Source organism: Pituophis catenifer, unplaced genomic scaffold (genome assembly GCF_029215685.1).
Source record: "Pituophis catenifer annectens isolate HBS135680 unplaced genomic scaffold, rPitCat1.0.hap2 SCAF_2, whole genome shotgun sequence".
NCBI lineage: Eukaryota > Metazoa > Chordata > Lepidosauria > Squamata > Colubridae > Pituophis > Pituophis catenifer.
Genome location: NW_027256882.1, coordinates 138,865,130 through 138,878,436, shown reverse-complemented (window position 1 = coordinate 138,878,436; position 13,307 = coordinate 138,865,130).

The following is a 13,307-nucleotide window of genomic DNA, read 5'->3' as shown; positions in this document are numbered from 1 at the left end:
GTCTGAACCACTAGTCAGAATGCTCCAGTTCCTCTTCTCTCCAATTTTTTGGCAGGTCCAATATTTATAAACTTCTACATCTATCTGCAATCCAAGTGACCTGTCATATATTAAATATACGAAAGAAAAAACAATTAACAGGTTAAACAACAGCGAAGTTAAAGTTCAAAGCACTCTGTTAAGTTTGATGTTGTAATTTACTTGTAGAAAATCTACATGGCTTCCTACTTACCCCACATCAATCCAGTCCATTATCTCTGATATTTCAGTCCAGAAATACACTAGTTTGGTTCGTAACAATGAAACCTTTCCTTGGATTTTTAGTTGGGAGCTTTCCCAACAATTGCATCTCACTTCCAAAGTTCATAACTCTCTGTTGTACTAGGAAAAATTTTCATGCAATGATTGTAACAGAAAATATCTGCTACCATAGAGCAACAAACTTTCACAAAAATCAGAGGAAGTCAAGAATCTGATTGTGCTCTGCCATTACTCTACCAACCAGCTGTGAGAAACTCAATGAAAGCCTAGGACCGAAAGCACGTCAACTTTGGCATTTCCAATTTCATAATATATGGGATTGAAGGAAACTTCTGAGGCTGTGCTTTTTCTGCCTTGGGTATTAATGGCTGGTTATCCTCCATCTGCAGAAATGTGTAAAATATCTACAATGAGCAGGAACACAAATGTCTGAATCTCTCTCTCTCTCTCTCTCACACACACACACACACACACGGAGAGGGAGAGGGAGAGGGAGAGAGACCTTTAGAAGAAGTAAGATATACATTCAATAAGATTAAGGGCATCATATTCTATGGAGCTGAACATCCTTGGAACAAGATTGCTATTGAAACAAAGAATGTGACAACCTTAATGCTATCTTTCATGGTTTCTTCCAAAAGACCAGACTCATAGCTGTCAAAAGCTAGACTGAAACTATGATATTGATTTATATATGACAGATTTTTCCCTTCAAAAGCTGATTTCTTACTTGATTGCCCAAACACCATTCTTCCACTTTCCTCAGCTATTTTTTTTTTTTATTTATTTGCATGGATAATTGTCCAGGAATAATATTATTAGGATTTACTGAGCCATGGCATCAAAACCTTGTTTCTTGGAGTCAAATTTCTGGCATCAAAACTTATTCCAGAAATGAAACTACAACCCTCTGTCGTTTAATTCCTGATTGCTTCATAATAGCCTGACAGTGATTCATTACTATCAAGCAAACAAAATGTTCAGAGTAGAAGGTCACAGTCGGCATTTTTCATACAATTGCATAATATAAGCTTCATCCAAGGTTTGCCTCTATTTTGGAAAAAAAAAAATTGCTTCACAATTAAATAACTTATTTTATCAAGGCCTGGACTCCTGTAGGCAGAGTTTGGGCATTCTCTTGTTTAAAATGATGCAGTGGTTGCTGTATACAATTCCTGTGAAGAGAAGCTGCAGTGGTTAGGGCTTTTGCGGTTCAGAACTCAGTATAGAAGGGTGAGAAAGGGCACGACAGAGCAATGAATGAGAGCATGAATGGCAAGGAATGAAACCAAGAGGAGAGAAATTTCTCTCCCCCTTTCTTTAAAATAGCCCTAAGGTTTTTTGTTTTTTTTAAACAGGGCCCCCATGGGTCTGGAAAAATGCAGTCCATTCTGCCATCTTAAACCTCTCCCACTCATGCCTTTTGCTGCCTGACTGGACTAGGATTCCGGTGAGTTTTCAGAAGATTTACACAAAGGCGTGGATGTTTATTCTACTAAGCATTAGAGCAAAATAGAGCACCACATTCATTTAGCTCTTTGATGATTGCATGTTTTCATCGCTGTGACCTACTTTGCACTTCCCTGAAGCATTTGGTCGGCCTTTGCTGAAGTATTCGCTAGATGGACCAAAGCAATTACCGAAGGGATGAGAACAGAACAGTGCTGCTGTGATCTTCTTGGATGAGCAGACAATTCTTTTATTGAATGGGATATATGCCGGAGACTGCATTGTTCCTTTCCACCCGCAAGGCTTTTGACTACTGGGACAAATGGAGCGAGAACGAAAAGGAGGAGGGTTTCCACATTGTCCCTTATCTGGTCTCTTATTAGTAAGGTGGGGAAAGTGGGGGGAGAGGGAGGCGGAGGGTTGCCTCTGCTTTTAAAAGACTAGCCACTCTTCCCCCTCCGCAACCCTCTGTCTTCAAGGTATAGTTTAGATAGAAGGAATATTGTATATTTCTTTATAATTAATGCCAATATTCACTGACAGCTGGGCTAAGCCCAGGGTCTACATCCCATATTACAAGCAATTTTCATTTTGAATGGGATTTGCTGCTGGTTAATTCCTTGGTATTCTTTAGCACTCTGCATAAGCTCGGGAGCAGCAAGGTTCCTGCTAAATTCAAATATTCAATAATATGCTTTGCTTTTTAACAGGATGATCCTCATGCAAGGCACAACACACTAGATGGAATTCATCTTGAGTTCGGGAATCTATTTTGATGACAAATCACTGTATATTTATTTATTAATGGATAAAATTATGTAGTGGCCCATTTCACTACCATGACTCTGGACGACTTACAGAGTCAGAATAGCTTAGCTGACCCACCATATTTTTGAGGCGCTCACAGGGTTTTCCAGAATCGGGTATGTTATCTACAACCTTACAAAATGTTTCCCAGGTTTTTCTTGGTGAGGTGAGAAGCAGGTGGGATCAGTGTTAGTTCCACCTGGATACATCTATTTTTTTTTTTTGTTTGTTTCCTAGTTTGGTTTCCTCCTCCGGTTTTTACCAATTATAAACCACCTGCAACACAGGCCTTTCCCTTATATACCCTGTAAAGCCTATGCAGATGGAGAGGGTTTTAGTTTTACATTAATAAAGTCTGGCATCTCTACTCACCTTAATTCTGTAAGATTTTGCAGACAGCCAAGGCAAAGAGGCTTGAGAGGTCCTTTTGGTACAGCTAATCCTCCAAATAGGAGCACGGTGCCTCCCAGAAGCATGGGCCTCATCTCCTACCACCCAGTGCATCCCATTATCTTCTTCTCTTCTTTAATGACCTGCTTCCTAGCTGGAAAGAGCCCGTCCTCTGTCCAGCAGTGACTCTGGGAAACCGCATGAGCTTTTTAGGAATACACTGGTAGGGAATCGGCACATTTAGCCAGCCTACTCAGAGGTCAACTACAGGCAGGGGACAGTAAATGAGAACTGGCCAAGGGGTTTTGGGTCCTTCTAAGCACAGAGAGCTGAAGGGGGAGGTTGGGGTTCATCTAAATAAAGGGCTCCCCAATGCCACAGGTTCAGAGAGACTGAGTCATGTTTGAGTTCTTGGTTTGGAAACAAAATAGTACTGGACTCAAGCTAGCAACATTTCTCTTTAGATTAGAAAATAGGAGTTAATATCCACTTGATTGTTCTTAGCAGCAGAATGTGTAGCTCACCAAGGGATCTAAATTTCCTGGGCATGTTATATTATTAATACACTGAAAGTGCTAACAGTGTTAGAAAAAAAGAAGAAAGAAAATAAAGTACAATTAACTTAAAACCGTGGAAATATAACATGCATTATTTCAGAACAGAAAACACAATGGAAACGCCTCTGTGTGTGTGTGTGTGTGTGTGTGTGTGTGTGTGTGTGTGTGTGTGAGAGAGAGAGAGAGAGAGAGAGAGAGAGAGAGAGAGAGAGAGAGAGAGAGAGAGAGAGAGAGATCTCCAAGCAAGATCCTTCATGTTGATGGACAAGAATATTCAATATTCAAAAGTTTCCTCTTTTGCTGTCCAGGAACTGCTGTTGAATTCCAGGCTGGTCATTCTGGCTACAAGCAGTGATAAAATATGGCATTGTTGAAAATGCATACATGGAAATCCAGATAGAAGCCTTGGCTTGAACGTGTTCTGTTCTGCACAGAACCTTTTCTCTGCAAAAGAGAAAACAAAGAATAAAGTAGGGCGCATAGTTTGTTGAGTAATCCTGCAAACAATCTCTACTTAAGCATATTGTATCTTTAATGGACTGAAAGAAATGCTGCCCAAATTGTATTCAGAAAACACAAAGCCTCCAGATGTTAGGGATAGCAGTTTGCTATTAACAATCTATAGACGTAATGCAATATAACTTGGCTGAGAAAGATGTTCGGCGAATAGACATTTCAATGGTCTAAAGGGGAAAAAAAAGTGAGCAAATGCCACTCCGCGTATCTCTCTATGCAGATTAAGGTTTCCCATATGTTGAAAAGGGTTTCCTTGTTTCTTACTTCTAAACTGATAAAGGACCCAGCTAATCTATCACCGTCTTTGCAGAGCCAGCAACGAGGATGAAGTGACTGTATATGTGTGCCAAAGAGTCAATGTGTGCTTAACATTGCTGGCCAAGATCTAATTACTCTGCTTGTCACTTTGTGCTGAATTCGGAAATGCTTCCATTAACTTCAGTTGGATCATGTACAGAAGGACAAAGTCTGAAAGGCAGGGGCTTAAAAGCACGTTAAAGAAGAGAGCAGATGTGCTCAGTCTTCGGCCTGTGCGAATCCTTAGAAAGTAGCACATTACAAGTTGTGGAGGTCCATAGAGAACATCCCTCTTCAAATCATTAAAGCAGCAGCATTTTTTTTCCCTCAGACTCATACTGCGCTGTGTAATCTGCTCCCGTTATCTCCTGAAGTGTAGGTATGCATAATCACTCTGCTTTGTTGGGAAAAATGCTAAGTGAAGCAGCTGTGTGTGTACATGCAGGTGGAGATAACTTGGAAAAACTCCATGCCAGCCTGAAAATATGTGGCTGCTTTAACATTGGGAAGAAAAGCACTTTGTATAGGATTAATTAACTAATATCCTGCCTTTTTTAAAGAAATAACTCAAGGTGGCAAACGTACACCTTAGAATTAAAAACCTATCCTAGTGGCAGGCAACCTGTCATTTACAGGTTGCGTATATTCCTCCCAACACGTCTTTTCCTGTTCTGAGAGCACTCCCTGCCCCCACTGAGAATTGGCAGCAGTACTCTATGCGACACTGACATTTTGCCTGTTTTTTAATCCTTTAAAGGTTAAATCATCCCAAAGCTTGATGCATCTATTTGGATCTTTTAACCTCATCAAAACCTTTAAAAAAAAAAAATGACTAAGCATTACTTCCATTCATCCCTGGTGATGTCACCATCTCAATGGACTTTTTCTCTTCAGCTTTCAAGAGCCAAATTGTTATAGTGACTTTTTCACGAAAGTCCACTAGAAAGAAGAAGAAAAAAAAACACCTCCCCGTTTTTGACTTATCTCAATTAATTGAGAGAAGATTCCTGATTGAATTACTTCTGAAGGGCTTTGAATTTACTGGACAAGAATTATCTCACATGGTGGCTGTGTTCCGCCAGATGCCTAATGAGATCAGGCAAAGACCCAATTCAAGGAAACCTTTAGCTCTTGGCCAATAAAGAATTCTGTTCTGTTCTGTTCTGTTCTGTTCTGTTCTGTTCTGTTCTGTTCTATTCTATTCTATTCTATTCTATTCTATTCTATTCTATTCTATTCTATTCTATTCTATTCTATTCTGTAAACTCATCCATTGTGCTGGGTTCACAAAAGATGCTATGCCATGACCCCCTAAACCTCGGGGTCATGGCATAGCATAACAGGGCTCAGGAATTGTGGGAATTGAAGTCCACAAGTCATAAAAGGGCCAGCGTTCCCCATCCCCGATATAGACTGATGTGTGAACCATCTTGATTTAAAAAAAATAAATAAAACAAAATTAGTAGCTGGATTGAAAGCCTCAGATTTCTTCCCACTGTCAGTCTTTGAAGAAGATCCATTGATTGAGCCCCAGATGTGTAGGGTGAGAAGGCACAACTGAAACAAGGAGAGGATCCAACACCAGCTACTCCAGTCAGGGACTGCAAGTGAAAAATTAGGAGTCAGACATCCATTCTGAAAAGGCTGATGCTGCTGAAGATGATGATGAACTTTCTAGGATGTGGAGGTGTTATGGGACTCCTGTTGACAATTCCAAAACAGTGGTGGGTTGCCTCCGCTTCGGACCGGTTCGGAAGAACCGGTACTAAAACCGGCGGGAGGCCCCGCCCACTGCCCTGGATGTTGTCATCGACAATTTGCTGGTAGTAAAGGTAAATAGAGCCCACCCCTGTTCCAAAGGCTCCTTCCTGTGCCCAACATGCACGCAGGCACAGAAACCGTAAGGAAGAGGCTGATGACGTCTTCTCATTCTGTGGCTTTCCAAATCCACAGCCCCCTTGCCTCTGCCGAGTGACCTTCAAGCTCTTGCTCAGGTTCTTCTACTTTACCAAGGAAGCAGAGAAGGCAGGAGTCTCTTTGCTTCCTCCCCTCCCCTCGATTTTTTTCCCCACTGACAGGTGGCAGTCTGCCTTCCAAATGGCCCTGCAGGACCACAGTAAGTGCTGTTTCCAGCTCCTGTATCTGAGGAACAAGTGAAGCATTAGAATGATGGATGGAGCCATCTGGCAGGTGTCCTGGAGATTCAGGCTCTGACACCTTCACAGCTGTGGGCAGATGGTACCACTGCTTTCAGCCAGATTGTATTTGCCTTTGCACACGCTGTTCGCCAAGGACCCTTTGCTGTAGCAAAACAGCTGAATTGCAAGATGCTTAACAGCCCCTGTTTTTCCACCCCTTTGGATCACAGCTGAGCATCTTATCTGCCAGTAGCAACAAGCTTTGGTTGCTTTCAAAGACACGCCAGCTGCAATGGCTGGGACAGCACTGGGTTACTGCGCCAATTGCCTCAGCAAAAGAGGCTTGTAAAAGTGGACTGACCTGCCTTAGACAACCCAGCTATTGTACGTCTGAGAAACTCAGTAGGCCGCGCAGGGGTGTCAAACTGGCGGCTCATGGGCCGGATGCATCATGTGCAGGCCACGCCCACCCCAGCTCCATGAATGGGGAAAACGTTGCGAAACATCACATGACAGCAACATGACACAGCAAGTTTGAGACCCATGCAGTAGGGTAAGTAACTTTGGCCTAGCGTCAAAGTTCAATGTCAAAAATGCAGCACAGTTGCACAAAGATCTAACAAGATGGCAACACAGATTGGATTTAAGAAGGGAGTGGGTGATGGAGCCAAAATGGCAGATCATGACCAAAACAAAGGTTGAGAAGAGCTACTAATTGGGATGAAGTCAGGATGCCGGATGAGATTCGTGGAACTTTGCTGGAAGCAAAATCAGAGTTGCACATCAAAACTAAAAGGACTTAATCAAAAAGGGAGAGAGGGAGGGAGATTTTGATAACCAGCAGGATAGAACTGAATAGAGGAGATCTTGTGGATGCAGACATAGGCCAAGGATAATGGATGTCAGGATTGATCCTGAGCCAGATAACCCAGGGCTGAACTTGAGTCAGAAATAAATAGAGGTAGAGGAATATGAGCTCTGGCTGGTCGGCTTAAGCTTTTGCTGACAAGATAGACGGCACATTTCCCAGGGATCTGCAGACCGATTTCTGTCTCTGTGTAAGCAATACAACCAAATCCTCTTTCCTGTCAGCTTCAGGGTGAGTTATTCAGTCCTGCCAACCACCATGCTGGCCACTACAGTGTCAACTGCTGGAGGCCAAATATGACTGTCTGCAGGCTGCAGGTGGCACAACGGATCTGGCAAGGAAGATTTAAAGCTCCTCATAAGCCTGTGTTTTAACCCCGGCCTTGGAGCCTCCTACAAAACAAGGGAGCAGATGGTTGGCTTCCGCAAGCTACACACCCACCCAATACACAAAGTCCTAGCTCCACCCATCTGCTGGGACCATAGGGAGCTGGGAATTCAGCATCTGTTCCCCAGGGAGGTGTGAAAATGACAGCAGCAATCACAATCACGCAGACAGGGAGGGAGGGGAGGAGGACAAGCCAGACATTGGAATGACTTGATAGCAGAGTGGGGGGAAAAAACACCCTCAAGCAAAAGGCAGACACACATTACACCAGCTAAATGATGATAGTCTTTGTGCTTAAGTAGCATGCTGCATTTAAGAACATTTTTCACTAAAAATCTCGGTTTCTTCCCTTATTTCCTCAATAGCCCTTCAGCCCTTTTTTTTTTTTTACAGTACAAGTAACAACAGATACCAGCAAGCACATTTTTCCTACTTTGTTCTTATCCAATAACATGCATGGGTACCTATACCCATCATTTACCCAATTACCGGTCAAGATTTATTTTCAGCATTTCACTTTTAAATCAACTTTGTTTCTAAATCACCTAAATTTAGATAATCTAATTCTAAATTGTCGTTAGGCAATTTCAAACCGAGATGTGGTGCTTTGCGTGTCATTGCACCAAAGGGAAAAAAAGGAAAAAAATCCCCACAAGATGTTTTTCCACAGTGAGACCACGATTTCCACACCACAAGTGCGACTCAGCTTCTCTTCATTTTAGCTGAGTATGAATCATCCTTAGATAGTCCACGTGCAAGATATTCTCCCCAAATGTTGAATCTGTCTATGGAAGCACATGCATACTGGCATTACCCGGATAGGCTCACTGGAGAGTGTGTTTGAAACAGCTTCCAGCTAAATACCAAATAAAAACTGATAGTATAACGTGTCTAGTAGAAGGGAAAAATGCCCGGTCTCACTCTTTTTCCTTTCGTTGATCTGAGGAAAAAGATCTTGCTATTTTCATCCCAAATGTCTCTCCCTAATCAAACCCTCCCTAGATGTCAATTAGGGCTTCCTCTGAAAGAGCAGTTTCAGAATAAAGATTGGATTTTGATTTCAGGAACAAATCCTTCCACCCCATGGCCGCCATTCCAAGTGGTGGGCACATCCTTGAGGTGGTTTATTTCCACGTAAACCATATTGCTTGTCAGCTGGTCTTCCATTTATGCCAAGAAACAAAGACCAGTTTCCTGTCACAAAGCGAGGGAAACGGCCTTGAGAGGTGGTTGAAGATTGGTACATCAAAGGATCCTGCACCAACTCAGAAAGCTCAAACTGCCCAAGGAGCTGCTGATACAGTTCTACAGAGGAATTATTGAGTCTGTCATCTGCACCTCCATAACTGTCTGGTTTGGTTCTGCAACCCAACAAGACAGACACAGACTTCAGAGGATAATTAGAACTGCAGGAAAAACAATTACTACCAACCTGCCTTCGAGTCAAAAAGAGGGCAGTGAAAATATTTACAGACCCCTCGCCTCCTGGACATAAACTGTTTCAATTCCTATCCTCAAAATGACGCTATAGAGCACTGCACACCAGAACAACTAGACACAAGAACAGTTTTTTCCCAAACACCATCACTCTGCTAAACAAATAATTCCCTCAACACTGTCAAACTATTTACTAAGTCTGCACTACTGTTACCTTGTCATTGTTCCTATCACTTATGACCGTATGACTGTAACCTTGTTGCTGGTATCCTTAAGATTTATATTGACTGTTTCCCTATGATTATCATTAAGTGTTGTACCTTATGATTCTTGATGAATGTATCTTTTATGTACACTGAGAGCATATGCACCAAGACAAATTTCTTGTGTGTGTCCAATTACACTTGGCCAATAAAGAATTCAATTCAATTCAATTCAATTCAATTCAATTCTATTCTATTCTATTCTATTCTATTCTATTCTATTCTATTCTATTCTATTCTATTCTATTCTATTCTAATGGCTCCCAGCAGTGCTTCTTGTGTGCAATCACTGCATTTCAACAAAGGATGGTTACCAGGATCAGCAGACAACCTATGAATTGTGGACATAGTTTATATAGTAAACATTCTTCATTTACAAAATGTTATCGTTTTAACAAAGAATAAAATATAAAACAGAAAAATAAAAAAATAGGGGGAAAGGTCAAGATGGAAACAAGATTAGAATGTAGAAAAGGAACAATAGGAAAAAAATAGAAAACAAAACTTCCAATTTTCTTTGGTACCTAAACAAATATAAGCATATAATATTCTGATAATTATAAAGTTCTAATAATCAATCCCACGATTAAAGTTTCATTTCTTTCAGTTTCAAGAAAACAATCCAAAAGTGGTTTCCAAGTAGCAACAAAGTTAAAGTCTTTCTTTAATCAAAGTTGCCAATTTTGCCAGCTCTGCCAACTCCATTAACTTCACCATCCATTCTTCCATTGTGGGAATCTGTAAATCCCTCCATCTCTGTCTTGCTGCTGTGATCATATAAAGTCCCACTTTTTTTTTCAATCCATCAAACGTAAAAGAAAAATCTTTGGTTTCAAGTGCACATTTATTCCAAGAATTCTCAAAATAAAGGTACATCTGATCCCAATAATTTTTAGCTTTTTTACATGTCCATCAAAAATAAAATTTATCTTCAGATGCCTTACACTTTTTTGACAATTTATCAGCAGCTGAATACCAACAGTACATCGTATTATAAAAATTCTATAAATCTGGTATAAAAAAACTGAAATATCACATTGGCATAAGTATTCAGACCCTTCACTCAGTACTTTGTTGAAGCATCTTTGACAGCAATTATAGCCTCAAGTCTTTTTGGGTATGACTTGACAAGCTTTGCACACCTGGATTGGGGGATTTTCTGCCCTTTTTTCTTGCAAATCCTGTCAAGCTCAGTCAGGTTGGATGGCGACTGTCAAAATGGACAGCCATTTTCAGGTTCCTCCAGAGATATTCAATAGGGTTCAAATCAGGGCTCTGGCTGGGCCACTCTAGGACATTCACAGAGTTGTCCCTAAGCCACTCCTGTGTTGTCTTGGCTGTGTGCTTAGGATCGTGGCATGTTGGAAAGTAAACCTTCAGCCCAGTCTGAGGTCCCAAGTGCTGTGGAACAGGTTTTCATTGAGGATAACCCTGTACTTTGCTCCATTCAGCTTTCCCTCAATCCTGACCAGTCTCCCAGTCCCCGCTGCTGAAAAATATCCCCCACAGCATGATACTGCCAATGCTTCACTGTTGGGATGATACTGGGCAAGTAATGAGCAGTGGTTGGTTTCCTCCAGACATAATGTTTAGAATTGAGGCCAAACAGTTCAATCTTGGTTTCATCAGACCAGAGAATCTTGTTCCTCACAGTCTGAGAGTCCTTCAGATGCTTTTTCGCAAACTCCAAGCAGGCTTTCATGTGTTTTGCACTGAGAGAGGCTTCTGTCTAGCCACTCTGCCATAAAGCCCAGATTGGTGGAGGGATGCAGTGATTGTCCTTCTGGAACTCTATTCCATTTCCACACAGGATCTCTGGAGCTCAGTCAGAGTGACTTTTGGGTTCTTGGTCACCTCTCTTACTAAGGCCCTTCTCCACCGATTGCTTAGTTTGTCTGGATGACCAGCTCTTGGAAGAGTACTGGTTGTGTCATTTGAGAATTATGGAGGCCACTGTGCTCTTAGGAACCTTCAGTGAACAGAAATTCAGTGCAGCAGAAATTTTATTGCAGCCTTCCCCAGATCTATGCCTTGCAATAATTCTGTCTCTGAGCTCTGCAGGCAGTTTTTTGCCTTCGTGGCTTTTGCTGTGCTACAATATGCATTGTCAGCTGTGAGGCCTTCTATAGACAGATATGTGCCTTTCGAAATCATGTCCAATCAGTTTAATTTACCTCAATCAAGGTATAGAAGCATGTCAGCAACAATCAAGAGAAATGGGAATCACCAGAGCTAAATTTCAAGTGTTGTTGCAAAGGGACTGAATCAGTGGTGGGTTTCAAAGTTTTTTACTACCGGTTCTGTGGGTGTGGCTTGGTGGGCATGACATGGCTTGGTGGGCGTGGCAGGGGAAGTATACTGTAAAATCTCCATTCCCACCCCACTCCAGGAGAAGGTTACTGCAAAATCCCCATTTCCTCCCGATCAGCTGGGACTTGGGAGACAGAGAATAGATGGGGGCGGGGCCAGTTGGAATTTTTACTACCAGTTCTCCAGAACTGGTCCGAACCTGCTGAAACTCACCTCTGGTCTGAATATTTATGTCAATGCAATATTTCGATTTGTTTTTTTTAATAAATTTACAGACATTTTTACAATTCTGTTTTCACTTTGTCATTATAGGATACTGAGTACAGATTAATGAGAAAAAAATGAATTTCAACAACTGAAGAATCAGGATCCAGCATAACAAAATTGACAAAAATGAAGGGAGTCGGAATACTTTCTGAATGCACTATAAGTGGGAAAAAACTTGAATATAATGCTTGATCAAGGGGAGAATATGTGGAGTAAAGGATTAAAATTTACATAGAATTATAACTTGGAAAAAAATGTATTTAACCACATTCTTGATGCCCCATTAATGTTCAGAGACCGTTTTCATTTATCCTGGAGAGGGGCAGGAGGATAAAACCCCTTAGAGCTGCCAACAAATGCAGGAGAATTTGAAAAGCTCATTAACAGACTCTCTGGTAGCTAATTAATTAATTGAGCAATGTTTTCAGTATCTCCAGGAAAGCAGTTTTCGGAGATTGTTTATCGACAGAAAGTGTTTCTACAGCTGGTTTCTGCACTTCTAGGTGGATGCTAGAATACCTTGGGGAACAGAAGCTGTAGCCTGCAGCCTGCTGACTTTCTAATAAGTGCCACTGAACTCAGGACTTCCCCTTTAGTAAACAGGTTTGATTTCTTCACTAGCCTTATCACTAACCTGAGCAAAGTTGTGTTAATCTAGACTCTCTCTTCTCTATTGTAAAGTTGTTGCACAGTTGATGCAACGCAGTAAGATGGCACTAGAGAACAGAAGCCCTGTGAAACAACTGACTCCTTCTCTGAAATTAGAACTCTTGGAGTGCGTAACCTAGAAACAAGTTACTTATTTCTGGCACTGATGAGTACCTGCTCTCGGGGAAGAGAGACAAGAAGTGGGCAGATGAGACAGATCTGAGAATTAGCAGATGCCCAGCTCTATCACTGCATCAGTAGTCTTTCCAAAATCTCAGCACCATCCCAGGCAAAGAGGAAGAACACAAGGATGGACAGTGTGGCATCAGGACAATTACTGTGCCTCTGCAGTAGGGAATGGGACAATTCGCTGCAGCCAACTCACTGTGGCCAGCTTGTCATAGCCAATTCGCCATGGTCAACTCGCTGCGGGAGAACTCACCACAGCCAACTTGCCATGGAGCAATTCACTTTGGCTAGAATGGGTAAAAAGGAATATAAAGAGTATTTAAGGCACTTGTGATTTCAAGGATAACCCAAACTCTTTTCTAGCTCAATAACAGGTTTAACCAGCATCAGTTTCATGGCAGGAAAATTGAGCAAATTGTTGTGAATAATTCACACTATTCAACCTATAAAAACCAATATATACTCCCCATCACCATAGATGCACATACACTGCCACAAGGTAGCTTTGCCAGGAGTGTGCAGT